This window comes from Dipodomys spectabilis, unplaced genomic scaffold (assembly GCF_019054845.1).
Source record: "Dipodomys spectabilis isolate Male_0828 unplaced genomic scaffold, ASM1905484v1 ptg000121l, whole genome shotgun sequence".
NCBI classification, from domain to species: Eukaryota; Metazoa; Chordata; class Mammalia; order Rodentia; family Heteromyidae; genus Dipodomys; species Dipodomys spectabilis.
In genome coordinates this window covers 4139630-4166717 of record NW_024870798.1, presented here as the reverse complement: position 1 = coordinate 4166717, position 27088 = coordinate 4139630, and positions in this window count along the sequence as shown.

The window sequence follows — 27088 nt, the reverse complement described above, 5'->3', positions numbered from 1 at the left end:
AAGCACTGGAATGATGCTGTTAAGTAGTCACATTGTCCAGATTAAAAAATGAAGAAGAAAAGAAAGGCAGGTTCCAGTGGCTGCTGACTATAATCCCAGCTCCTCAGGAAGCTGAGATGTAGAGAATCAGAGTGTGAATCCAGCCAGCATAGGAAAGTCCATGACACTGTTATTTCTAAGAGATCACAGAAAACCCAGAAGTGGGGCTGTGGCTCAAGGTTAATGCACTACTCTTGAGCAAAAGTAACTCAGAGACAACGACTATACTCATAGTTCAACCCCAGGACCTACTTCCATGTCTTTGTGCATGTGTGGATGTATTCCTATAGGTGAAGCTCCAGAGTAGCTATGATAAAAGGCACCAAGCTAGAAAATTTGTTTTCAATACAATGATTTCATAACACAGAGACTGCTTTCATGACAGTGCATGTTCCTGGGCTCCCCTCACAGTTCCCAGTACAGCCTAAGTGTTTCTCTGCCTCCCAGGCCTGCTGGAAGAAGGCTCTCTCATTGTCTGGACAGGCAGACAAAAGGCCTCAGTCCTGTACAGCTGTGTAACAAACAATTCCATCTGGGCCAATTAGTGAGGATGAGTGTGGATGGGCTCTGTGGTCAGGACAAAAAGGCCTCTTTGTACCCCAAGCTATCTCTCTCCCCAGTGCTCCAATTTAACAGGAAGCCTTCATTTGTGCCACCTCCTTTGGCAGGCCAAGTTCTCAACACTAATCCTGCCTTTGTAAGACTATATTCTGGTGCTCAGATACAGTGCTCAATATAATTCAGGAGTCCTTCTGGCAGACAACTAGGGCACTTAACCTCAAGAAATGTTTCATTGAGGGAGATGATAGGCCTATGATGCCTCTGCTAGGTTTCCGGAAGCTTTAGAAATCCAAGCACATGTCTGATCTCACCATGTTTCCTGTCATCGAGGACTGCTGAAGCACATTAGGTTTTGAAACCTTTGACCTCTCCTAGTTGAGCCCTGGGTGGCAAAGTTTTGGGGTTGAACACAGGGCCTGGGTGCTGACCATGAGCTCAGTGCAGGAGCCCAGTGCTTTACCATTTTGTGTCACAGCTTTTACTTCTGGTCTGTGTGTGGGTGGTTGTGTGTGCGAGCTTGCACACCTACACCAGTCCTGGAGCTTGAACTCAGGACCTGAACACTGTACCTTATTTATCTTGTACAAGAATAGTCTTCTCCCACTTGAGCCACAGAGCCACTTGAGGATTTTTTCTAGTGATGTGTACCTGAGAAATCAAGTCCAGAGTTTCATAGATGCAAAGCACCCCACCCCTAAGGCACATACCCAGCCCTCTACTTCAGGTTTGTTATTTTGTTTCTTTTTTGTTGTTGTTCCTTGTAGGAGTTGAAGTCTGGGCCTGGGTGCTGTCCCTCAAGTCTTGTGCTCTACCACTTGAGCCAAAGCACCATTTCAGGTTTTCTCATAGTTCATTGGAGCTAAATGTCTTGAAGACTTTTCTGCCTAGGCTAGCTTTGAACCATGATCCTCAGATCTCATCCTCCTGAGGAGCTAGAATGACAAGCATGAGTGACAAGCATCCAGCTTCTACTTCAGGTTTCTTAGTGGTGATTTGGCGATAATAGTCTCATGGGACCTTTTGTGTCTGGCATAGTTTGGAAACCAGATCCTCAGATCTCAGCTTCCTGAGAAGGCAGGTTGACAGACCTCAGCTATAGACCCCTAGGCTCTGACACTCTACGGCAAGGGGGTCCTTGGCTCCACGTAGTGGAGTGCTAGCTATGTGCCCAAGAGGTAAGGGTCAGTGCCTGTGCCGCGAGTTCAAGGTTCATGACTGAGAAAAAAACAAAACAAAACAATTGTCTGCAGTAGACAACTCATCCACTCTTCAGTAATACATAATTTTCTCCCTGCCATGAGGACATATCTGCGTCTCATTATTCTTGTCTGCATAATAATCTCAGTTGTATAGTCCTTACGAGGACCATATGAAAGAATGTACTCTGTGAAGGACACAGCAGATGGCACTCTTTGAAGGACTCAGCACACAACATCCTGTGAAGACTTAGCACCCAGCACTCAATGCATGACTCAGCACACTGCACCCTGTGAAGAACTCAGCACACAGCACCCTGTGCCAGACTCAGCACAGAGCACCCTATGAAGGACTCAGCACATAGCTCTATTCCACAAGCTGTCATTAGAATTAGGTTGCTTTCATCAGTATCACCATTCTTTGAGGAATGTTTCACGAATCACACAAGTTCACATCTAATGGTTTAGTGGGGTGTTTTTTTTGGGGGGGCAGGCCACCCATAGAGCTTGAACTCAATGCATGGGGATACTGTTCTAATAACATTTGCTCAAGGCTAAGGCTCTAGTACTTAGAGCCACATCTCCAAGAGTCTCACATACTTCCTACCAGGGCTTGGTTTTAAAGCTCCCAAGCAGCCAGGATGATGTGGGTAAGCCAGCAGCATCTGGTTCTGTGGAGCTGGGTTGCAGCTGTTTACATTTGCCTAAGTCAGGTTAGATGGCAACTGTCAGTGCCAGACTCCTAGCTTGTTCTGTGATGTGGTATTTGAAGTCCTGTCCTTCTATAATTGCAGTTAGAACATTCTACCTTTTTTTGGTGACAGTGTTGGGGCTTGAGTAAGGGCTTAGACACTGTCCCTAAGGATTTGTGCTCAAGGCTAGCACTCAATTGATGGAAAGACAGCAGAAATTCCAGGTTTTCTGCTTATGTGGCACTGATGAATCGTACCCAGGGCTCATGCTTTCTAGGGGAGCACTCAATCACTGAGCCCCAGGAGTAAAGGAGGTATAAATAGATAGATTGTTGCATATAAGTATTATATAGACAAAAGAGAGATGTCTATATTATTACATTATAGATAATATTGTTATCAATTATTAGGTATTAAATTATATCTCCATTTAATGATGTGTCCCAGCTAACAATTAATAAAGCATTAATTAATACTCAATATCTTGTTATTGTTTATCATATATGTACATACATCCATAAATATAGTTAAATATTTTATAGAATGAGACAGGTGTCTATATATTATTAAATTATGCATCATGTGATACTACCAATTATTAGGTATTTATGTCTCCATGCAATTTTTATTCTGTTAATACTTAATAAAATATTAATTAAACTTAATCCACATCCTATAATTACCACATCTAGTTTTATCCTAGAATGATTCATTACTAATTCAATCTGTTTATCATTTATTGTAGTGACAATTCTTCCACCTATGACTTTTTTTTACCTTTGTGACATTCTACTTACATAGCATATTGATTTGCATCCAAATTATACATCCTACCTGACACTGAACACTTTCAAAGAAAAGAAAATCATGTGTCATGCTCGGCTTCCCACTCCATGATTACATTTTTGGCAGTGCTGGGATCTAAACTCAGGGCCTAGAAGGCTCAATTCATTTATGTGTGGCTGCCAGCACAGCAGCCTCTAGCCAAATCAGCTGCCAGGTTGTTCCCTGGCCCTGAGATCGAGCCACATATATTGACTCCATATTGTGCTTAGTGTAGCTATTCACTTTTTTTGTTTTATTCATTTATTTACCATTTATTTTATTGACTGTTCTTACACATGGACTATTTATTACATTTATTATATAGGATAGATTTGCCTATGTATGAACTTCACACCTGACATCCAGGACTTTCACAGCAAAGGAAAACCTGTGTCACCAAGGGTTTCTTACTCTATGAATCAATTTTTGTGAGTGCTGGCATCTGAACTCACAACCTACAAGGTCCAATTCATGAATGGGTGAGTGTCAGTACGCCAGCCTGGGCATATTGAGCTGACAAGTAGTTTCCAGCACCTGAGATGGAGCCCCAGGGGTTGACAAAATAAGAACAGATTGACATGCAGATGGAAGTACACAAATAAATATAGACCTTTATAGAGTGCCAGAGATGTCTATACATTATTCATTTAAATAGGCTACATTCCTACCAATATTTTGGTATTTTGAATGCCTCCATGTAATTTATATTATTGTTTTCATCCTTAATGAATTGTTAATTAAATCAACCACTGTCCCGAAACCATAGTGTCCATGTAATTAATAGTATTCTTTTAATGTGTCAAAAATATTCATGAAAATCCATCGGCCTCCTAAAATCACTCTAATTTTATAGTAGCATCATTCAGGAACAACTAATTAAACCTTGACATTCATAACCTTCCATTGGTATTCCTATGAATAGGAACCAGACTATTAGGATCTCCCGCCATTTGTAGGGGTCAGGACCAAGCTTTGAACCCAGGGCCTATGTTGCCGTGTTGGCCTATGGCTTCCCTGGTAGCCCTCCAGCCTTCAGCAATGCCAGGTTTCCAACACTTTTCAGCCATGTCATTCAGACACAGGAAGATCACCTTGCAATGAAAACAAATGTAAAACCGGCAGCCATATGCAAGTTGCAGGTTTTTCTTCTTTGTTTCTGTGTTGTTTTATGTATTTATTATTCCTGTCAGCATTTGTGCCCTGGGAACTCAGGTTTGGCTCTGGGTCCAGTGGCTGCACCCTAGCCTGGAGCGATCGAAGCTGAGGCAGAGTTGCCATGCCCTGAGTTCAAGCTCTATGCTTGACAAAATAAAAATAAATAAATAAATAAATAAACACATTAAAATATTTTAAAAATTATGAGGCTGCTTGGCTTGGAATTCATGCCATTTTTTTCTGCCAGTCCTGGGATTTGAACTCAGGGCCTAGGTACATCTACAGCACTGTGGGAAAAGGGGAAGCTCACCGTGCTGGTAGACAAGAAAGTCAGGCCTGTTCCCTAGGACTGAATTCAAGTCCTAGCTCTTGCAAAAATAATATTTGTATTCATTTTAAATACAGGATTCATATTTACATACACATGTTTACTGCATATTGCAGTTACTGTGGTTATTCATTTTATTTTGTGTTTTATTTATTTCTTATGTATTTTAGTGAGTATGATTACACAAATAACCATTTTTACATCTTATTACATAGGACATAGATTTGCCAATGTACTATACCTCATTCCTGAGACCCAGGACTTTCACCGATAAGGAAGACAAATGGGACATTTAGCTTCTTCCACCAGGATTACTTAAGTTTTGGGCAGTTCTGTGATTTGAACTCAGGACCTAGAAAACCCACTTCATGAATGGGGCATGGGTCAATGTTAGCACACCAGTCTGATGCAAATGGAGTTTTCGGTCAAATTTTGCCCTAGGAGTTGCCAAGATATAAACACATAGATGTGTAAAATGCAGTCTGTGTTTATTTACATATGTATATGCATCTATAAACATATACAGAGAGAGACAGATAGATATTTATGTAGATTCTAGTGTATAACTCTATATAAAGACTGATGTCTATATCTTACTTTCATATATTCTATTGCTACTAATTATTTGGTCTAAAATTATTCCTCCATTAATTAATCACGGTAGAAGACTTAATAAAATATTAATTAAATTAATCAATGACCTATATTTAATGCATACAATCTTATATTAGAAAGACTAGTTAACTAGTAATTCAATTAGCACATTTCAAACATTCTATTAGTGTTCCTAGCGATAGGAACCAGTTTCCTAGGATCTTCAGCCATGTGTATGTGGGAGTCCCAGGGATCGAACTCAGGGTGCAGGTGTCAGGGTTAACCTCAGGCTTCACTGACAGCCCACCAGCCTCAGCCATGCAAAGTCATGTACAATTTTCAAGCCAAGTCAGTGAGACCCAGGATGGTTACTGTGCAAAAGAAACAAAGGTAAAACTGTTGTGTAAAACTTTCCGGTTTTTCCTCTTCCATTTTGATTTGTTTGTTTTTTGGCCAGTGTTGGGAGTTGAAATTGGGTCCTAGGATCCTTGGATCATCTGTGGGTGTAAAAGCTGCACCCCAGCCTAGGGTAATCAAGGTTGAGGCAGAGTTGTAAAGACCTGAGTTCAAGCCCCATGCCTGCCCCACAAAAAAAGTTAAGGTCCTGGCTTGGAATTTGGGACATTTTATCTGCCATACCTGGGATTTCAAATCAAGGCCTGGGTAACTCTATTTTGCTGTGGGTGAAGTGGAAGCTCACCCTCCTTGAATAAAAGAAAGTCAAGAGCATTTCCCAGGGTATGAATTCTAGCCCAGGACTGGCAAAATAATATTTATATACATTTATAATGTACATCATATATATGTATTTGCATAGGTATTACATATTGAACCTAGGAAACAATATTTTCACACACAGCAGAACAGGTCAACTCCACCTATTGTCTTTGGCACTGCTGGGATTTGAATTCAGGGCCTTGAATGGCCAATTCATCAAGGGATCAATGTAAGTACAGCAGCCTCAAACAAATTCACTGCCAGGGAGTTCCCAGGACCTAAGTTTAACCTCCAAGAGTGGCCAATATATAAATAGATAGATGCATAAATTGCTGCAAATAAATATATATGCATGGAGAGTGAGAGAGAGTGATGTATATGTATATTGCAGTGTATATTTAAATATATAAATATATTTATAGAATGTGAGATGTCTATATATCATTAAATTACATGTAATATATTACTAATAATTATTAAGTATTAAATTATGCCTTCATTTAATGATGTATCATGGTTTAAGGCACAATAAAATGCTTCCTTGTGCAAAAGGAGCTCAAGGAAAATGTCTAACCTCACAGTTCAAGCCTCAGGACCTGCACCAAAAAAAAAAAAAAAAAGAGCCAGTAACTCCATGTGTCTGTGTATGTGTGAATGTATTTCTATTGGTGAACATCTAGAGTCACTATGAAGAAAAGCACCCAGCTAGGAAATTTGTTTTGAGTAGAATGATTACATAGCCCAGAGGGTGCTTTCAAGACAGTGTGTGTTCCAGGGCTCCCCTCCCTGTTCCCAGTGTAGCCTGAGAGGTTCTCCACACCCCAGACTGCTGGTGGAAGTCTGCCTCATTGTTGGAACAGGCAGACAAAAGGCCTCACTCCTGTACAGCTCTGTAACAAACAACTCTATCTGGGCCAACTAGTTATGATGAATGTTGGCAGGCCCTGAAGACCAGGAGAAAAAGGCCTCTTTGTACCTCAAGATATCTCTCTCCCCAGTGCTCTGTTTTGACAGGAAACCTTCATTTGTGCCACCTCCCAGGGCAGGCCAAGTTCCTTGCACTTATCCTGTCTTTGTTAGACTATGTTCCAGTGTTGAAACAAACTGCTACAATTAATTCAAGATTCCTTCTGGCAGACAACAACTAGGGAGCTGAACCTAATGCAATGATTCATTATTGGCAACAGTGCCTCCCCAGGTTTTTGAAAGCTTGCTACAGCTAAGCATATTTGCAAAATCACAATGTTCCCTATTATGTAGGGCTGGTGAAGTTCATTAGGTTTGGAAACCTTTGACCTCTCCTAGTTGGGCCTTGGGTGGCTAGGTTTCCAGGTTTAACACAGGGCCTGAGTACTGACCATGAGCTCAGAACAGAAGTTCAGTGTGTAGTAGGAAGACCCCTACTCAGGCAGGGAAACCCACCTAGACAGAGCCCACCGCAGCAAAGTTGGTAACAAAGAAGCAATTTTATTGCGAAGGTTCCTACACTGACAGGCCAGGGCCACAGCACAGGCTAAGGAGCTGATACTTCCACCCTGAGCAGCCCCCATTCTTTGGTTTGTAAAGGCAAAATCCATGAGGTCGAGCCTGGTCATGCACAGGTGACCAATGAAATCATACCATACAAAAGGATTGCATGGTCATACCAGACCACACACAGGTGGCCAATAGGCAGAGTTTACTGTAAGCATGTGTGAAAGGCAGAGTTTACCAGGTGGTGTCTGGTAGTTGGAGCCAGATTACAATCTATCTGTTTTATGAGTCAGTCTTTAACTCAACAAAGTAAGTTAGGTTGTTAAGGGGATGGGGACCTAGAGGCATTCTTTCCATTCTAGAGGCATTCTTTCCATTCCAGGAGCAGGGCTGGTTGGAGCCAAGGTCTAGTTAACCTTGTTTAAAGGGTTTTTTTTTTCTTCTAAAATCCCTAAAACAAAGGCAAAGCCTGGAAAGAAGCTGTACCAGCTCAAGTCTCCTCTCAGGGCCTACTTCCCAGTGTTTTACCCTTTGATGTCACAGTTTCACTTCTGGTATCTGTGTGTGTGTGGGGGGGGGGGGTAATTTGTGTGCATATACCAGTCCTGGAGCTTGAACTCAGGACCTGAGCACTGTACCTGAGTTTCTCCTGTACAAGGATAGCACTCTACCACTTGAGCCACAGAGCCACTACCAGCTTTTTTCTAGTGATGTGCCATTGAGGATTAAAAACCAGGGTTTCAAACATGCAAAGCACTCTACAACTAAGACCTATTCCCAGCACTGCACTACAAGTTTCTTTCTTTCTTTTCTTGTAAGTTGGAGGAGTTGAAGTCTGGGCCTGGGTGCTGTCACTCAGCTCTTCAGCTCAAGTGGAGAGCTCTACCACTTGAGCTACAGAACCCATTCAGGTTTTCTGGTGATTCATTGGAGATAACCATCTCAAGGAATCTCCTGCTCAGGCTGGCTTTGGACCATGATCCTGAGCTCTCAGCCTGCTGAGTAAGTAGCTAGGATGACAGGCATGAGTCACCGGCACCCAGCTTCCACTTCAAGTTTCTAAGTGGTGAATAGGAGATGATAATGTCATGGGACCTTTTGTGTGTGGGATAGTTTTGAACCCCGATCCTCAGCTTCCTGAGCAGGCAGGATGATAGACCTCAGCTAAAGACACCTAACCCGTGACACTTTGCTGCAAGGGGGTCATTGGCTCCACGTATTAGAGTGCTAGCCATGAGCATAAGAGGAAAATCAGTGTCTAGGCTCTGAGTTCAAGGTTCATGATGGAGAAAACTAAACCAAAACAATTGTCTGCAGCAGACAACTCAATAGAATTCAGTACATGCATAAATTTGGCCCTGCCTTGGGAAATATCTGTGCCTCAAGTTTCTCATCTGCACAATCATCTTACTTGTGGAGCTCTACCAAGGATCAGATGAAAGAATACACCCCGTGAAGGACTCAGCACATAGCACCCTGTGAAGGACTCAGCACACAGCACCCCGTTAAGGACCTATCACCCCATGAAGGACTCAGCACCCAGCACCCCAGGAAAGACTCTTCATATAGCTGTATCCAACAAGCTATCATTAGAATTAGGATGCTTTCATCAGTATCACCATTCCTTCAGAAACATGTCACGAACCACATAAGTTCACATCTAATGGTTTAGACGGATGGTTAGTCAGGGGGTAGGGGAGAGGGAGGGTCATCAGACTCAGGGGTTCTACTCATAGGTTGTGGGTATTACCCTAAGATCTTTTCCTCAAGGCTAGAGCTCTACCACTGTCAGCCAGAGCTCAGAGACACACAGACTTCCTGCAAGGGCTGAGTTTTCAATCGCCCAGTGTCTGATCTCATCCCCTGAGCAGCTAGGGGTGAGCCAGCAGGATCTAGTTCAATGTCTCTGTGTATGGATGGATGATGTATGGATGATGGGCATTCAGCAGGTTGCCCATATCCATCCCCCCAACATGGGCAAGTCCTCAGAGAGTCCTAAGTCTGAGCCAGCAGCTTGAACAAAGCCTCCTTCTCTGCCATTTAATAACTGAAGCCACGCAGGCTTTGCCTGGGCTGTGCAACAAGTGCCTTATGTTCTGGCTGAGATGTCCCATCGGGAGACCTAGCAGCCAGCCACTGCCTCCATGGAGACCACATTTCCTAGGCTGTAAGAGTTGTCAAAGGTTCTGACTCCATGTTCTCTATCCCTCTGTAGGCTATTTGAGCCTACTACTCTGGGGCCTGATGGCCATCCCTCCTTCACCATTCCTCATAGCCGAGTAAAAGGCTGGTCCCAAATCTTGGCAAAGATATGAAATAGCCAATGATTTCTGCACCAAAAGGGGTAAGCCAATAAATCCCACCCTCATAGTTCCTGTCAAAAGTGAGCCTTGGGCTGCAAATGTGGCTTAGTGGTAGAGTGCTTACCTAGCACGCACGAAGCCCTCAGTATCACAGAAATAGAAAAAGCCAGAAGTGGCACTGTGGCTTAAGTGATAAGAGCGCTAGCCTTGACCAAAAGAAACTCAGGAACATGCCCAGACTCTGAATTCAAGCCCCAAGTCTGGCAAAAACGTGAGTTTGGTGAGACATATTCTTCTGGTACTCATAGGAGGGCCAAGGTTAGATGTAAGAAGTAAGGTAGAGCACAGTTGCTGGTGGCTCACCTCTGTAATCTTAGCTACTCAGGAGGCTGAGATCTGAGGATCACAATTGCAAGCAGGAAAGTCTATATGAGACACTTTTCTCCAATCAAACATCCAAAAAGTCAGAAATAGAGCTGTGGTTCAAGGAATAGATTGTTAGCCTTGACCACAAAACCTCAGGAATAGCATCCAGGCCATGAATTCAAACCTCAGGACTGGCACAACACACACACACACACACACACACACACACACACACACACACACACACACATACACACACACACACACACACACACACACACCAAGCTAGAGCATTTGCCAGTCAGCCTGCACAAGTTCCATCTCTAGCAACTCAATATTTTAAAAAAAAGATGGAAAAGGGAAGGAAAGACTTGCTCCTGGAGGTGATATAACCAGTGCCAAAATTCCACAGGAGTTCTAAGATGTGGAACAACATAGAGAGCCTCAGGCAGAAGGTACAACATGCACAAAGTTTCCTGAGGTGTGGTGTAGAATGGTGGTGTGGGTGGAATGAAGGTTCTGTGGCTTCAGACATGTCCAGCAGCACATTCAAGGCTGGGTCAAGGTTTATACTTGAGGCACAGGGAGGGCAGATGGAGGAGGTCCCAGAATGGGGCTCAAGGGGAAGATTAGCTTGGCTTTTCACCATGGACCCCAGCCTTTTCCTGTGGCTGGAAGCCTATTTTTCACAGCTCCTGACCCTCAGACTTCCTTTGCATGGAGGAGTCAGGGCAAATGCAGGGAAGAACACTTGCTTAAGAAAAGCTTCCAGCCCAATGCCAGTGGTGGTTCAACCCCTGCAAATCCTAGCGACTGAAAAGACTGAGATCAGAAGTCGTGGGTCAAAACCAGCTCAGGGGAGGAAAGTTAGTGAGACTCTTCTTCCCGATGAACTACCAAAATCCAGAAAAGCAGCTGTGGCTCAAGTGTCAGCCTTGAGGCAAAAATTAAAGAGACTAGAGTTCAGAATCTAAGTTCAAGCCCCAGTACTGGCAAATAAAAAATAAAGAAAAGCTTTCAGGAGTTCTTAGTCCACTGTGGTGAAGGTCCAAATCAGTTGGGTGTTGTTGGCTCATGCTATCCTCCTAGCTACTCAGGAGGCTGAGATCTGAGGGTCATGGTTCAAAGCCAGCCCAGGCAGGAAAGTCCAAGAGACTCTGATCTCCAATGAACCACAGGAAAACTGGAAGTATTACTGTGGCTCAATGGTAAGCTGAAGAGCTGAAGGAACAGTGCCCAGGCCCAGAGTTCAAGCCCCATGACCAACACCTAGCTTGCTTGAACCTCACTCTGTGGCTCTAGGCAGAGTAATTTCCAGTGGGCCCCTAAGGGTCTCCCAAGATCTAGGTGTCCTACAATTCTTGAAAGCAGCCTCTTTGGGAGCCTTTGCCTACAGAGCGGGCCAAAGTAGCACTGAAGGGTCTAGCCTTGGGGCACGGAGGTCATTGGCCATGTCATCAGAATGGCACCTGTCATGGGTGCAGTGTGGAACTGAGCAGTGAATCAATATTTCAGACCAGGTTTCTGGGCCAAGAGAAGCAAGAGCTGCAAGATGGAACGGGGGCAAATTTGTCAGGCACACCTCGGGTGGGTGTTGAGTTGGGCTCATGAAAGACTTGTAGGCACTGGAATCCACAGCTGGCTGGCTGCTGCTTGTAGTAGTGGCTATCCCATGAGTCCCAGGGCTCAGAGCCCCGCTTTCCTCACCAATGTTCAGTGGCAGATGAAGGTCTGCAATCATGCACCAAGTATAAACGAGCATCCATCGTGTTCTTCCCTTGATCCTGTACCCTAGGCATGGATGGAGGTGCAGGTTCCATGCACCAGACACCTCAGCTCAAGAAAGAGTTGGGGAGAAATAACTGGCATGTCAAGAGGTTACTATGACTGTGCCTCTGAACTGCCCCCAGTTATAGCTCAGCTCATCATTACCACCTTCCTCTGTGTGTGTGTGTGTGTGTGTGTGTGTGTGTGTGTGTGTGCATGGGCACATCTTGGTACTAGGGGTTGAACTCAGGATCCGGGTTCTGTCCCTCAGTTTTCATTCAAGGCTAGCAACTCTAGCACTTGAGCCACAGCTTTTCTTCCAGCTTTCAGCTGGTTACTGTGAAAGGAGAGTCTCACACACTTTAGAAAAGTGAGCTGGTGATAAGAAATGTACTCATTATCTTGCCCATGTAATTGTAACTCCTCTGTACAGTATTTTCACACACACAAATAAATAGATCCTACTAATACTAAAAAAAAAAAATGAAAAAAAGAAAGAAGAAAAGTGAGCTGGGCTGCCTCTGAATGCCAATCCTTAGATCTCAGCCTCCTGAGGAGCTAGGAATATGAGAGCATGAGCTATTAACATCTGGCCACACTTTCCTTCTTGGCTAAGACAGTGTACCTCTCTCCCAGCCTAGCACCCACCTACAGCTAACCTTCCTCCCCCTCCCACTATTCCTCCAGGCTTCAGAGGAAACATACCCTCCCCTGAGGACATAGAAATAGGATGCTTGACAGGTTTGAGCTTTATGTTCTTCACACAGTCAAGGGCTGCTGGGAGCTGATGTGGAGATCAGAGATCTAGGCCAGGGCAAGTAGACAGCTGTTAGAACAGAAGACAGTATGAAGAGACATCCTTGCAGCTGGATGCCAGTGGCTCATGCCTATAATCCTAGCTACTCAAGGCTGACACATGAGGATCAATCAAGATTCAAAGCTAACCTGGGTAGGCAGACTCTTATCTCCAGTGAATGACCAAAAATCTGGGAAGCAGAGCTACTGGAGTACAAGTGGTAGAGCACCAACCTTGTGCAAACAAGCTAAAGGATACCACCTAGGCTCTGAGCACAAGCCCTGGTAAACACACACACACACACACACACACACACACACACACACACACACACACACACAAACATCCTTAGCAGGAACCAGTGGCTCATACTAGCAATCGTAGCTACTCAAGAGGCTGAGCTCTTAAGATGGCAGCTTGAAGCCATCCCAGGCAGGAAAGTTCGCGAGACTCTTATCTCCACTAAACTACTAAAAAAGATGAAATGTGAGCTGTAGTTCAAGTGGTAGAATGATAGATTTGAGCAAAGGAAGCTCGGTGCCTAGGGCCTGAGTTTCAGCTCTAAGAAGTTTTTTTTTTTAAGACATCTTTTGACACCCCCCCCCCCTCCCTCAGGCCATAAATCCAGATTTTGATCATACTAGATCTCACTTCCACTCCTGCCACTTCCACAGCACCACCACAAGTGGCCTGTTTCTGGCCAGCTCTGGGTTAAGAAGTGACGTGCACAATGGGGGCATACCCAGGTCAAGGCTAATGCCCCAGAACATTGAAGTATTGGCCATACCAGTCACTCCTCCCCCAATTCCCTGGCCCTGGAATCTAAAGTCTGTGCCTCTGTATTCTGGGCATCCATAATTCTCTAGAAGGATTGAAGAGACCCAGCTGGGGCTGGAAGTTAGACTTGCCTGCGATAAAGTATGTTGACATTTCCTAGACACTAACAGACACTTCCAAGCCACCTTGGCCTCACCTCCAATGTAGCCCAGAATCCTCCTTGCTTGGGCGGCCTTCAGTCCGCTATCAAGCTAGAGTTGGCCAGAGCCACTGGCAACCCCTTCCCCCACTCCACTGCCAGCCTGCTGAGAGGGACACGCAGCCAGAGGTCTAGCTGAGGAAAAGGGCAGGACATCCCATGTCTGAGTTCCCCACCCAGAGACAGGCAAGACTTTATTGCAGCTGGCCTGGCTGACCCAGAATCCCCTGCAGGCGGCCAAAGATTTGGACAGCTGCACTTGGGCCCCAAAGAAAAGCTTGAACTCAGGTCTCTGACAATTTAGGACTCATTGTAGACCCAGATAGGAGGCTAAAGGCAAGGTCTGTGTGGAAGAGGGGCACCATTCGAGGTCAGAAAGAGGCAGACAGGCACCCAAGAAGGGGACAGAGAAAGATGAGGAAAACACACACATACACACACACACACACACACACACACACACATATGGCACTGGTGTCTCACACCGGTCATCCTAGCTACTCAGGAGGCTGAGGTCAAAGCCAGCCAGCCCAGAAATGTCTGTGAGGCTCTTATCTCCAATGAACCACCAAACAGCCAGAAATGGAGCTGTACCTCAAGTGTTAGAGCACTAGCTTTGAGTACAGAAGCATAGGAACTTCACCTAGACCCTGAGTTCAAGGCCCAGGTCTTCTACATCCAAACACACAGACACAGACACACACAGACAAAAGACACACGAACACAAAGACACACACACTGGTTGCCCAAGGCCTCAACAGTCCCTGAGCACCCTGAATATTCCACCCCAGAGATGATGGCACTACCATCATCAGACCAACTGTAGACAAAACTCAGAGCCTCTCACATGTCTGGAATGGTTCACAACACATCATGGCATTTCTACTGTACACAGTTATGCAGAAAATTCAGCTACCTTTTGTTTGGTTGTAGGTTATGGGGTTTGAACTTTGGGCCAGCCAGCAGGCCCTCAGCTCTTCAGATGAAAGTGTGCGCTCTACTACTGGAGCCACAGCACCACATCCAATTTTCTGGTGGTTCATTGGAGATAAAGTCTCACAGACTTTCCTGCCCAAGCTGGCTTTGAACCGTGATCCTTAGATATCAGCCTCCTGAGTAGCTAGGATGACAGTTGTGAGCCACTGGCAGCGCCCGGCTACACCCAACTTTTTCTTTTTTTTTCTTCAGCTCTTTTCATTCTTTCTTTTTTTATTGTGAAAATACTGTACAGAGGGGTTACAATTACATGGGCAAGATAAGGAGTACATATCTTATCAAGCATTGTAGCCTCCTCCTTTGTTTCCCCTTCCCACCCCTTCCCAGCTTCCCCTTACCCCTCAACCAGCGCTCCCCCCACCACCAAAGTTGTAAAGTTCGTTTTCGATATGACAACTTGTACTTCTCATTGATGCAAGGGTCAGCCTGTATACTTATTTAAACGACTTGTTTTTCCCCTTCCCCTCCACAAATTATACCATAATTAAATACAGTGAAAGCAGGGGTTGTACTGTAGGCGAAGGACATACAAAGCAACAAAGAAATAATCTTATAAATGCATTAGAAACAAATGCATGAAAGAAAAAAAAAACATTTAAATATAAACCTTAGGGTTCATTTTCCTAACATCACCTTACCTAACCTTTACTGCTTGACTCATATATATACTAAATATTGCAAATAAGGAAAACCATGGGACCTAAGTTTCTTTTGGCTTGGCTTACTTCACTTAATATAATTTTTTCCGTCTTTCCATTTCCTAACAAATGGGGTAATGTCATTCTTTCTGATGGAGGCATAGAATTCCATGGTGTATATATACCACATTTTCTTGATCCATTCATCTACTAAGGAGCATCTGGGTTGGTTCCATATCTTAGCTATGGTAAATAATGCTGCAATAAACATAGTTGTGCTGGTAGCTTTAGGGTGGTCTTGTTTGTAAACATTTGGGTAAATGCCCAAAAGTGGGATTGGTGAGTCATAGGGGTGCTCTATGTGGAGTCTTTTGAAGAACCTCCATACTACTTTCCAAAGTCGTTGAACAAGTTTACACCCCCACCAACAATGAAGTAAGGTTCCCTTCTATCCACATCCCCTCCAGCATCTGTTGTTATTAGAGTTCTTGATTATAGCCATTCTAACTGGGGTGAGGTAGTATCTTAATGTTGTTTTTATTTGCAACCCTGCTACTTCATCATCTCTTGCAAGCAAAGAAGGGGTATCTTTCTTTCTTGTTTGGTTTTTTGTTTTTTGTTTTGGTTGAGGGGCTTGAACTCAGGGCTTGGGTACTGTCCCTGATGTCTAATTTTCCTCAAGGCCAGTGCTCTACCATTTGAGCCACAGTGCCCCTTCCAGTTAGAGATTGGAGATGAGGCTCTGGAGGGACTTTCCTGCCTAGCTGGGAAATGAGATCCTCTGGATCTCAGCCTCCCAAGTGGCCAGCATGACACGTGTGAGATGACAGGTATGAGCCACCGGCTCATGGCTTAAGGTGTCTGAAGGACTAGACATCTTAAGACAAAAATGGCAAAAACTCCCATGCTTTTGGATTAGAAAGATTAACATTGTGAAAATGGCAATACTTCAGAAGGCTATCTACAAATTCAATGTGATACCTATCAAAATTCCAACCTCATTCTTCAAGGAAATAGAAGAGGCAATCCAAAAATTCATATGGAACAATAATGACCCCGAATAGCAAATACGCTCCTCAATGGAAAGAAGAATGCTGGAGGAATATCAATACCAAATTTCAAACTCTACTATAAAGCCATAGTAATCAAAACAGCTTGGTACTGGCACAAGAACAAACCTCAGGACCAATGGAATAGAATTGAAAACCCAGAAATGAACCTAAAGACCTATAGCCATCTAATCTTTGATAAGGGAGCTAAAAAAATAGAATGGAAGAAAGACAGCCTCTTCAGTAAATGGTGCTGGCAAAATTGGCTAACTACTTGTAGAAAACTAAAGTTAGATCCTTATATACCACCCTGCACCAGAATCAACTCCAAATGGATCAAAGACCTCGGAGTCAAAGCAGACACTCTGAAAACATTACAGGATGGAATAGGAGAAAAACTAAGTCTCCTTGGCGCAGGCCAAAATGTTCTTAATAGAGACCCAGAAACACAACAAATCAAAGAAAGGTTGGAGAAATGGGATTGCATGAAGTTGCAGAGCTTCTGCATTGCAAAGGACATAGCTAGCAAGATCAATAGAAAGCTTACAGATTGGGAGAAGATAGTCACTAGCCATACAATGGACAAGGGTCTCACATCTAAAATATACTTGGAACTCAAAAAATTAGATTCACCAACAACAAATCCTCAAAGAAACAACTGTCCAATAAATAAGTGGGCTAAAGACTTAAAGAGAAACTTCTCTGAAGAAGAAAGAAGTATGGCCAATAGACACATGAAGAAATGCTCAACCTCCCTAGCCATAAAAGGAGTACATTTCTTATCAAGCATTGTAGCCTCCTCTGCAGCCACCTTCTTATACCAAGGGAAAACCAAACTCATCAAGACACAAACCAAATGTAACCCTACACTTCAGACTTTGTCACCAGCATCCAAAACCATTCTTCCATGGATGCAGAGCATATAATTCACACTACCATTCCACCCCAGCTCCCATTCACCCACTCCCTGCCTACCATAGCCATAACCTCTGGAGTTCTTGGTAAGGCATCACCCACCCTGCTTTGGCTTCACACTGGGGCAAACCTGGGGACTTATTAGAAATGTCTGTACTGTGAGGTCAGCATCTGGTCTAACAATCACAGAAACCCTACTACTTCACCATCTTTTGCAAGCAAGGAAGGGGTGTCTTTCTTTCTTGTTTGTTTTTTTTTTTTTTTTTTTGGTTGAGTGGCTTGAACTCAGGGCTTGGGTACTGTCCCTGATGTCTAATTTTCCTCAAGGCCAGTGCTCTACCACTTGAGCCACAGTGCCACTTCCAGTTGGAGATTGGAGATGAGGCTCTGGAGGGACTTTCCTGCCTGGCTGGGAAATGAGAACATCTGGATCTCAGCCTCTCGAGTGGCCAGGATGACAGGTGTGGGATGACAGGTGTGAGCCACCGGCTCATGGCTTAATGTGTCTAGTCCTTCAGAATTTCCACCTACTCATCTAGACACTACCACCTAGACACCCCTCTACCTCCTTCAGGGAAAGTAAAGGGAGGCTAGAATCTGGGTGGGGCCACGGGGATTAAAGGGCCCACTCTACATCACTAACACCCTCTAAGCTCCCATCTGCCTCCTCCGGTTTGCCTGGTCTTCCCGGGCAGATCAGACCCACTAGGAGTTCTGGGATTCCCCTATGTCCCCATACCCCACCCAACCGATACTTGAGGACTTCTGGGGCCAGCTGCTCCATGTCCCGGTGGAAGACGTTGGGAAGGTTGCTGATAACCGGGCCCAAAGGTGCCCAGGGCAGAAGGAGTGTCCAGCTCCCCTCTGTCAAAGGAGACACAAAGCATGGATGGATTTACTAAGAGCTTCAGGGCATAGCCATCTACCTGTCACAAAGGTCCCTGGGAGAACTGTTTTATGGTGACAGCCCTGGGGCCTGACCTCATGGCCCAGCACTGTCCCTGACTTTCTGTGTCTGCAGGGGAGTGCTCTTTCACCTGAGCCACTGTGCCACTTCCAGCTTTTTCTGTGTGTGCAGGACCTAGGAATCGAACCCATGCTTTCCTGTGTGCTAGGCGAGCCTTCTACCTCTAGGACGCAATCCCAGCCCTGGATAGCTGTTCTTCTGTGACCCCTCGAGCCTCTCTTGGGACAGTCTAGCACATCTATACCAGGTCTCTCATCAGCAGCCCTGGCTGGAAATGAACACACTCTGCTATGTTGCCCATCATCTGTAGCACCTTTGTTCTCTGTGCTTCCTTCAGATCCTCCTTGTTAAGCAAGACCCCCTTTTCAAGTGCTGTCTCTAAGAAGCCCTTTCTGATCACCTTGGAAAAGCTGGAGCCTCTCCGCTGTGCAGGCTGCCAGCCTTGTCAGGCTCTGCCCTCCTGCCAGTGTGGGTTGAGAACTTATGGAAGGGGAAGGCCTGGATTCCACAACCGGATTTGTCAAGGCCCTGATACACCACCCAGGGGCAGGTGATGTATTACACTCCATGAGAGGGGGCTCGAGGCCTGGGCAATCTTTGGGCAAAAAGAAAGGGCCATTTCTTTTTGTGGGCTTGAACTGAGGATCTGGGAGCTGTCTTTCTGAGTTTTATTGCTCAAGGCTGGTGCTCTACCACTTGAGCCACAGCTCCACTTCTGGCTTTTTGGTGGTTCCATGGAGAGAAGAGTCTCTCTGGCTTTCCAGCTTAACGCTGGCTTTAATCTTTGATCCTCAGATCTCTGCCTCCCAAGTCGCCAGGATGTCAGGCTTGACCCTGAGCCAGAGGTGATGGGCACCAAAGGCTTTTTGGTTTATGTTTGCTTCCGTTTATCTCCTGTGAACTAGCAAGCCCAAGTTAAAATAATCAGTTACAGGGGATCAAATTCCTCTCCTAGGTCAGTTAATCCAAGGAGATAAAGTGTCTTTGGAAAAGGCTAGTCTGAGTTGGCTTAGTGGTGTTTATGTTTGTGTGTGTGTGTGTGTGAGTGTTGGGGACACCTACCATCATCTCTGTGATGCCTCCTCCTCCCAGCAGGGAGAGCATCCAGGAACCTGACCCCAAGGGAGGTGGATGAGGGAGGGTACCTAAGGTCACATCCAGGGTGATGATCCGAATTCTGTCCTGCAGCACATAAATCCTGGACAGATAAAGGAGAGAAGGAGAGGGTTAGGGGAACATGAAAGGGAGCTCCTTACTTTGGCTACATGTACCAGTGAGAAAACTGAATACATCTTTCTTGGTAGTCAGATGAAAGATGTACACTATTCATTTATTTTATGATTGTGTTAGTCCTAGGGCTTGGATTCAGGGCTTGGGTGTTATCCCTGAGCTTCTTTTGTTCAAGGCTGAGGCCCTATGAGTTGAGCCACAGCACCACATCTGGCTTTTTTGTGTGTGGGTTTGGGGAGGAAGGTGGTTTATGGGAGATAAGAATCTCCTGGACTTTCCTGCCCGGGATGCTCTGAGTCACAACCATCAGACCTCAGCCTCCCAAAGAGCCAGGATGATGGGTGGGAGCCATGAGCTCCTGACCGCCACCATCCATTTATAATCCCTTAGGCCCAGGGCCGGGCCACCCATACTACATGTCCTTGTTGGGAGTAGGAAGCATACATGAGTGGGTTTGATACTTCAACAGCCTACCTATCTTTGAGCAATGTTCTGGGTCAGTCTGATGGAGGCTTCTTCCTTATCCACAGCAATGACTTGGCTCTGTCACAAGAACAAATGTCCCCCTGGGAGGTGTCAGGTCTGGGGTCTTTCCTCTGAACCCCGCCACCATAAATAAATGACACTCCCCAGCGAAGGGTAGTACACACAGAGTGTTTTTATTGTCTTATAGCCAGGGTCTTGTCAGATAGGTGGGGCTATAGGTCAGAGGCCCGGAATTGTGCTGGGCAGGGGGACAAGGTAACACCTTCTCATGCACTTTCCTTCAACGGTGAAGCAGAGGGATGTGGGGAAGGACTCATGGGATGGACAGTGAATAACTGTCACGGTCTAGCCAGGGCACAGAGGGACTTACCTCATGAAGCTGGTTCAACAGGCTGAGCAAAACAGGTCCTGACCCACAGCCCACCTCCAGGATGAGAGGGCTACCATGGGTTCCAGCCACATGGGGATGCTGGGCCACCTCCTCCAGCACTCATTCAACCAGTTCCTGAGAGAGAGAAAGAGAGAGGGTGAGAGAGAGACAGAGAGAGAGAGAGTCAGAGAGACAGAGAGACAGAGAGACAGAGAGACAGAGAGGGAGAGACAGAGGTCCAGAATTACACTTAAGCCTGATCTACACAGGAGGCTGAGATGTGAAGATCGTGGTTCATAGCTGGCTCAGGAGGAATGTCTGTGAGACTCTTATCCTCAAAGAACCAACAGAAAACTGGAAGTGATGCTGTGGCACAGGGGGTAGAGTACTAGCCTTGATCTGAGGAGCTCAGAGATAGCATCCAGGCCCAGAATTCAATCCCCACAAATGACAAGAAGTGGACTTCCCACCACAAGAAATGGACTGAATAACACCCACTGTGCTAGGAAGCATGTCAAAGAAATCAGGCCAAGATTCCTGTCAGCTGGAGGTCATGAGTAGGTCACCTGGCTTCTCCATGACTCATTTTCCGCAGCTGGAAAAATGAATGGAGTGAAGGATCCCTTCCTCATGGGGACAGGGTAATGATGAAAGACAGACATTTTTTTTTCATAATCCCACACCTGTTGCATGATTAATAACAGACCCCATCTCATGCCCTTTCCTGGCAACTTCCTGTCATATGCTCACAGAATTGTTGAGAACTGTATCTGAAACCTGCTCCCTCTGTGCCTGGCCCTGCTCCAGAGATCCCTCTGTATTAGTCCCTTATTCACTCATAACTGTCCCATGAGGAGACGGAGGTCCGATGGACGACATCCAACCCAGAACTTCACCTATGGTCAAGAATTGGCTGCCGTGAACTAAGACTTTGGCACAAGCCATCTAAAATGATGACTGAGCAGGGCGCTAAATGTCTATCACCCCCCCCCCCCCCGCACACACACACATACACACAAACACACCTCCACCGTCCTTTGCAGCCAAAGATGTTTTACTTTCTTTCTTTTGGTTGGTTGTGGGGCTTGAACTCTGGGCCTGGGTGCTATCCCTGAGCTCTTCAGCTCAAGTCCAGCACTGTACTTCTTGAGCCACTGCACCACTTCCAGTTTCCTGGTGCTTTATTGGAGAGAAGAGTCTGAGGGTCTTTCCTGCCCAAGCTGGCTTTCACCCGTGATCTTAAGATTCAGCTCCGGAGTACTTAGGATGACAGCCATGAGCCACTGGCATCTGGCCAAAGATGCTTTTCTATGCCTGTCATCCTATCCCCTCAGGAGACTGAGATCTGAGGACTGCAATTGGATGCCACCCTTGGCAGCAAAGTCATTCAGAACTCTTATCTCCAATTAAACACCCCAAAACCTTGCAAGTGGAGCTGTGGCTCAAATGGTAGAGTGCTAGCTTTGAGCATGAAACAAGGGATGGGACCCAGGCCCTAGTTTTAAGCTTTTTCTAGCATAGAGCCACCCAAAAAAAGGAATCAGGTGAGTACACGGGGGCTCAAAGCTCACACATAATACTCAAGACTCACAGAATAGATCCCATCCTGCTCTGATTCTCTAGATTCTATGTCCTAGATCATGGCAGGCTGAGATGGGACTGACCATGCACCAAGTCAGGACATTCAAGTACAATCTCATACTGAGGATCCCATGACCTCATCAAGGACTCAAGATCTCTCACTGTCCTACCTTGACACTGGGCAGTCAGGTGATATCTAGTTATCCAAACAAAGGATATGGGAATGAGTGAATTTCTCAGCCAAGGGATACAGACTGGAGGGCTCTAGGTCCCTCTGTCTCAGGGATGAAAAAAGGGCTGATCCATCTCAGGAATGTTCCTGGGTTGTGAGTATCCTCAAAGAAACAACCCTGCTCCCATCCCAGTGCCTCCTGTTTTCCCACTAGCCTCGAACTTCAGTCGGGCCCTCCCACATCTGCCATCTAGACTAAAGGCTGAGCCAGCAAAGAGACCCACCTCTACCTCTGAGGTTGGCAGTCACGGGGCCCTAGAGTCCCCTAGATGAAGTCTCGGGGCAACACAGCTCTGACTCTCGCCCTCATTCCTTGGGTGTCCTGTTCCAGTGGCACGCTTACCTCTGTCTCTGGTTGAGGAATGAACACTGGGGGTGTCATCTTCAGATTGAACCAGCAAAAGTGCCAGTCCCCAAGGATGTACTGCACAGGCATCCTGCAGTGGATGACAGCCAGGTTGTCAACGGTGATCCCAGAGTGCCAGGACTTTTAATAGCCATGTGGCTGGGTTGAAGATTCTATCACTGATACTCTAGGTTGTCAGTTGAGGTCATGGCTCCAAGGGCCTGACACACTGGATCTGGGATTGTCCTCCCTCTTCATCTTCCTGCTTATCCCTTGCCATCCCACCTTTTGCCACTCCCTCACCTTATACCTCCCTAACCCTGGGACAGGTTCTTCTTTTCTGAGCCAAGGGAGATTGAAACTCTGTGACCCACCCTGAGCCCTAGGGTCTACCCGAGGCTATTTCCCTCTGCAGTCAGCGACCACTCAGATTTGGATGTCATGAAGTTGCTGATGTCATGAATGGGTCAGTGGCTTGGTCCTATACACTAGCTTTAGGCTCTGAAACTGTCCCCACAGAGATTGTGAATGGTTGGCTCCCTTGATCCAGGGACTCCAAACCAAGGCTTGCATGCTCCCTTCTTCCTTCCTTTCCTCTTTTTCTCCCTCCATCCTTCCCTCCTCTCTTTCTCTTTCCTTTCTTTGTGTCACTCCTGGGCATGAACTCAGAGCCTGGGTGCTGTCCCTGAGCCTTTTTACTCAAGGCCAACAGTCTACAGTTTGACCTACTCATCCACTTCTGGCATTTTCTTTTTGGTAGTCAGTTGGAGATAAGAGTCTTACAGGCTTTTCTGCCTGGGCCATAAGCCTCAATCCTCCTATCTCAGCCTCCTAAGTAGCTAGGATGACAGGTGTGAGGCAACAGCATCCAGCTCAAACCAAGATTTCTTCATGTGCTGTGGAACCAGCACTGGAGCCTTTCATCGTGTATGACCCCCACCCCATCCCCCCTAAGATCTGGCACACACTGTAACGTTTTGTTAGATAAATAGATGAGCATCTGTCTATGACAATACTACAGAAAAGTCCATTCCAGCTCAGGGAAGCATCCTGGGTGGGGTAAAGCCTGATGTAGCTCTCCCACAGTTCTCCCTCCTCCCTCTTCCCACCCTCCTGGTGCCACCGCACCTAACTGTTTTGGTTCCAAGGAAATGAGCCATGATGTACTCACTGTATTCTGGGGCCTCTGGGATGCCTATCTTCTCAAAGATCTCTGTCCAGCCACTGAGCAGCTGTATGGCACTCAATTCTCCACTCAGCTGTGAACAAGGTTGTGGTGAGGCAAAAGCCTGGCTCAAGGGGCCTCCTCTGCATTCCCTAGCGCCAGACAGGATGGTCCACTATATCCGGCCACCAATTTTCATGTTGCAGAAAAGGATCCCTGAGGCATCCTGGGTCTCTGAATCTCCCAGAGTCCAGTACAGGTCCTGGGAATTGTCTCTGCTCACAGCGATCAGGCTACAGATGGCAATGTCACAATCTCTGCTCCCCACAACATTCTTGACTGTAGTGATCACCCTAGAGAGAGCCAGAGGAGAATCGGCAGCTGCCGGAGAAAGGCAGTCAAGGCACGACGTTCATAGCAGGAGACCATTTGGCTCAGGAACTCTGCTTGTGCTGCTTGAATGTCATTGTTTGGTGGCTGAAATGGTCCATCTCATTTGACCCAGTATCCCAAGCATTAGTAGAAATTGCCAGCTTCAAGAAAAATCCCTGGAAAAGCTGGCATTTCAACTTGTCCCAATCAAACTTAAAGGGTTCCAAAGTCAGTGGTCCCCTTTTCCTTCCAGACAGCCTATAGCAGGTTACAGAAAATGGCATTCAGAGAGCCCTAGCTAACTGCCATGTCCTGATCCCAAGTAGGCTCCAGCAGGGGGAACACACTTGCCTACCATTGCCCAGCTGGAAACAGCCCAGGAGGGACACAGCTTGGAGTCTGCAGGACTCCAGGGAGGACTGCCCACCAGTGCACTGTCCCTGGAAGGAATCCATGCCACCATTGGGGGTCCGGAGCCCCCTGCCCAGATGCCCACTTTCACAGTCAATACCCTGGGTAAGATTCCCCTCTCATCCTCAGTCGTGGTGAACCATCTGCTATGTCACACCTTTCGTCACTTTCCAGACCCTCCTAGATTCACAGCCCCTGTCCTACTACCTCCTATCGCGTTCCCTATATTTGTTTGGCAGACTCATTCCCAACCTTGAATTAGCTCCAACTATACACACCAGAGCAGACTGTCTGGCTGGAAGAGTGCCCTGTGATCACAGTAGCCTCATGACCCTTCTGGCTAAAGACAGAACGGCAGGTGTCTGCGGTTCTGGTCTGTGGTTCACACAGGCCTCCTAGGGGAGACCCACGCAGGTCCAGCAGCTACTGTGGGCTGCAGGAAAGGGGAAGAAAGAGGTGGAAAGGAACATCTACTGAAACCTCTAAAGGAGCCATGAAACGGTGAAAGAGAAAACAAAAATTATGGCTGGGCTCATACTGGGCATTAATTGAAAAAGAATAACAAATACACACATACACACAAATAAAATGTTTTTGCTCTTTGTAGACATAGTGACTGTACAATGAGAAAGATGATCTCTCTCTCTCTCTCCCTCTCTCTCTCTCTCTCTCACACACACACACACACACACACACACATACACACACACAAACACACACAGATTCAGAGCAGTGTCTCTCCTGTGTTTGTTTGTTTCTCATGTGGGCAATGTACTAGCTGGAACACAGGGGTTCCCTTGTCAAAACCAGGGAATCTCACCCAAGGGGAACAATGCTCTAAAAATGCAGAACCACCCTGACTCTCCCTTTCTTTAGGGCCAGAACCTTCCCATTGGGAACAACCAGCCTTGACTCCCCATTCACCAAAACCCTAGGCCAGAACGCTGGGTGAAGGAGTCCCGAGACACGTGGCTTCTCAGAGCCTGGACAGAAAACAAAGCAGGTGCCTCCAGAAAGGTGTCTGACCTGGGGAGGGGGTGTTTTGGGGGACTTTGATGGGGTCCTAAAGGCTATATACATGGTTGGACTCCCTCCTACATACTTCTGGGTGACTTGGCAAATTCTTGGGGAGGACTAGGAGACCAGATGGACTGGGAGCACTAGCAGAAGCTGGCAGAAATGGGAAATGTGATCACCCAGTCAGAACTGTTGAATGCTGGGGTTGGGGGTACAGGCCAGTTGTATGTGTGTCAGAGGGGGTGTGTTTTTCTCCCAAATACCCACCTTCTATCTGACCCCAGTGCCCTCACCTCTCTAGTGGGCTCTTCTGGGAATGTCCTCAGGTGAAAGGGTGACTGAGCACAGAAGACAAGAGCTCACACAGCAAGGTGGTCTATCTTCTGTATCCAACACCCCACTCCCCAGCAAAAGGGATAAGAACCAAGAGGTACAGCTTCCCAACTCTGACTAAAGCCACCAGGTTCCCACCAGGGAGAGGAATGGGCAGATGCACAGCTGTGTGGCTCCCACTGCTCCAGACCAGGGGCTCTGTGGTGCCCCCATCTCCTCATCCCTGCAGCTCCCCTTTTCCTGGAACACTGGCCACTAGGGATGAGGGTGGGATCCCCGGGTGGACATCCACCTCCACCCCCCACCCTTGGGGTGCATTTGTCACAGAGCCAGGACAGACTGTGGGGCACGGGGGAAGGCGCAGGCAGGAAGGAAGGGGGAGGCAAGAGGCAAGGGTCCGGGTCCGCGAGGGTGGGGAGGAAGGGTAGACTGGGGGACGGGCTTTACGGGGGGGGGGGGTCATGGAGTGAGGGAGCGCAGGTCGGCAACTCACGTGAACTGCTGGGAGAAGCTGTAGGCTGCGACTCCGGGTGCGCGCCAGGAGTCTGAGGACCGAAGGCCAGAACCAAGTCAGGGCCACAAGCAGGCCAGGGGCGCAACAGCTCCGCCAGGTGACTGCTAGAGGCTCCGCAGGTCCGAGCCAGCAGTGCCATGTTTGTAAAGCAGCGTGGGCGCGTGGTGGAGCTGCTCACAGCCTCTGCTCCTCTTCAGCCACCACCGCAGCCTCAGCGGCCTCCTATCCTGTGGCCGCCGAGGCCTCAGCAGCCACTGCCTCTGCCGTGCTCCCAGCACCGGGACCTCAGACTCAGGGCCACCATGGCTGGGTGTCTCCGAGGGGCTGCGTGTGGCGATGTGCCTGCCGTGCAGGCTCTGCATGCTCTGCGCTTCTGGCCAGGACCCATACTATGATCGGAGCAGCCGCCAGCCACTGAAGCCCTTTCCACGGGTGCTAGTGCTCATGCTAGTGCTCGTGCTTGCTCTTCTCCCAGCTCTCTCTCGGCCCCACATTCCTCTCCTGGGCTACCCCGCCCCTGCTGCACACACACCCCTGCCCCCTTGGGCTCCTGGCCATTCCTGCCACTATAGTGCGCTCCTGGGCCCCGCCCCCACCTCCCCTGGGCCCCGCCCCCACCCCGGCTACATTTGCAGGCCTGACTGGGCCCTGAGGCTTCTAGATCATGGCAATTGCAGC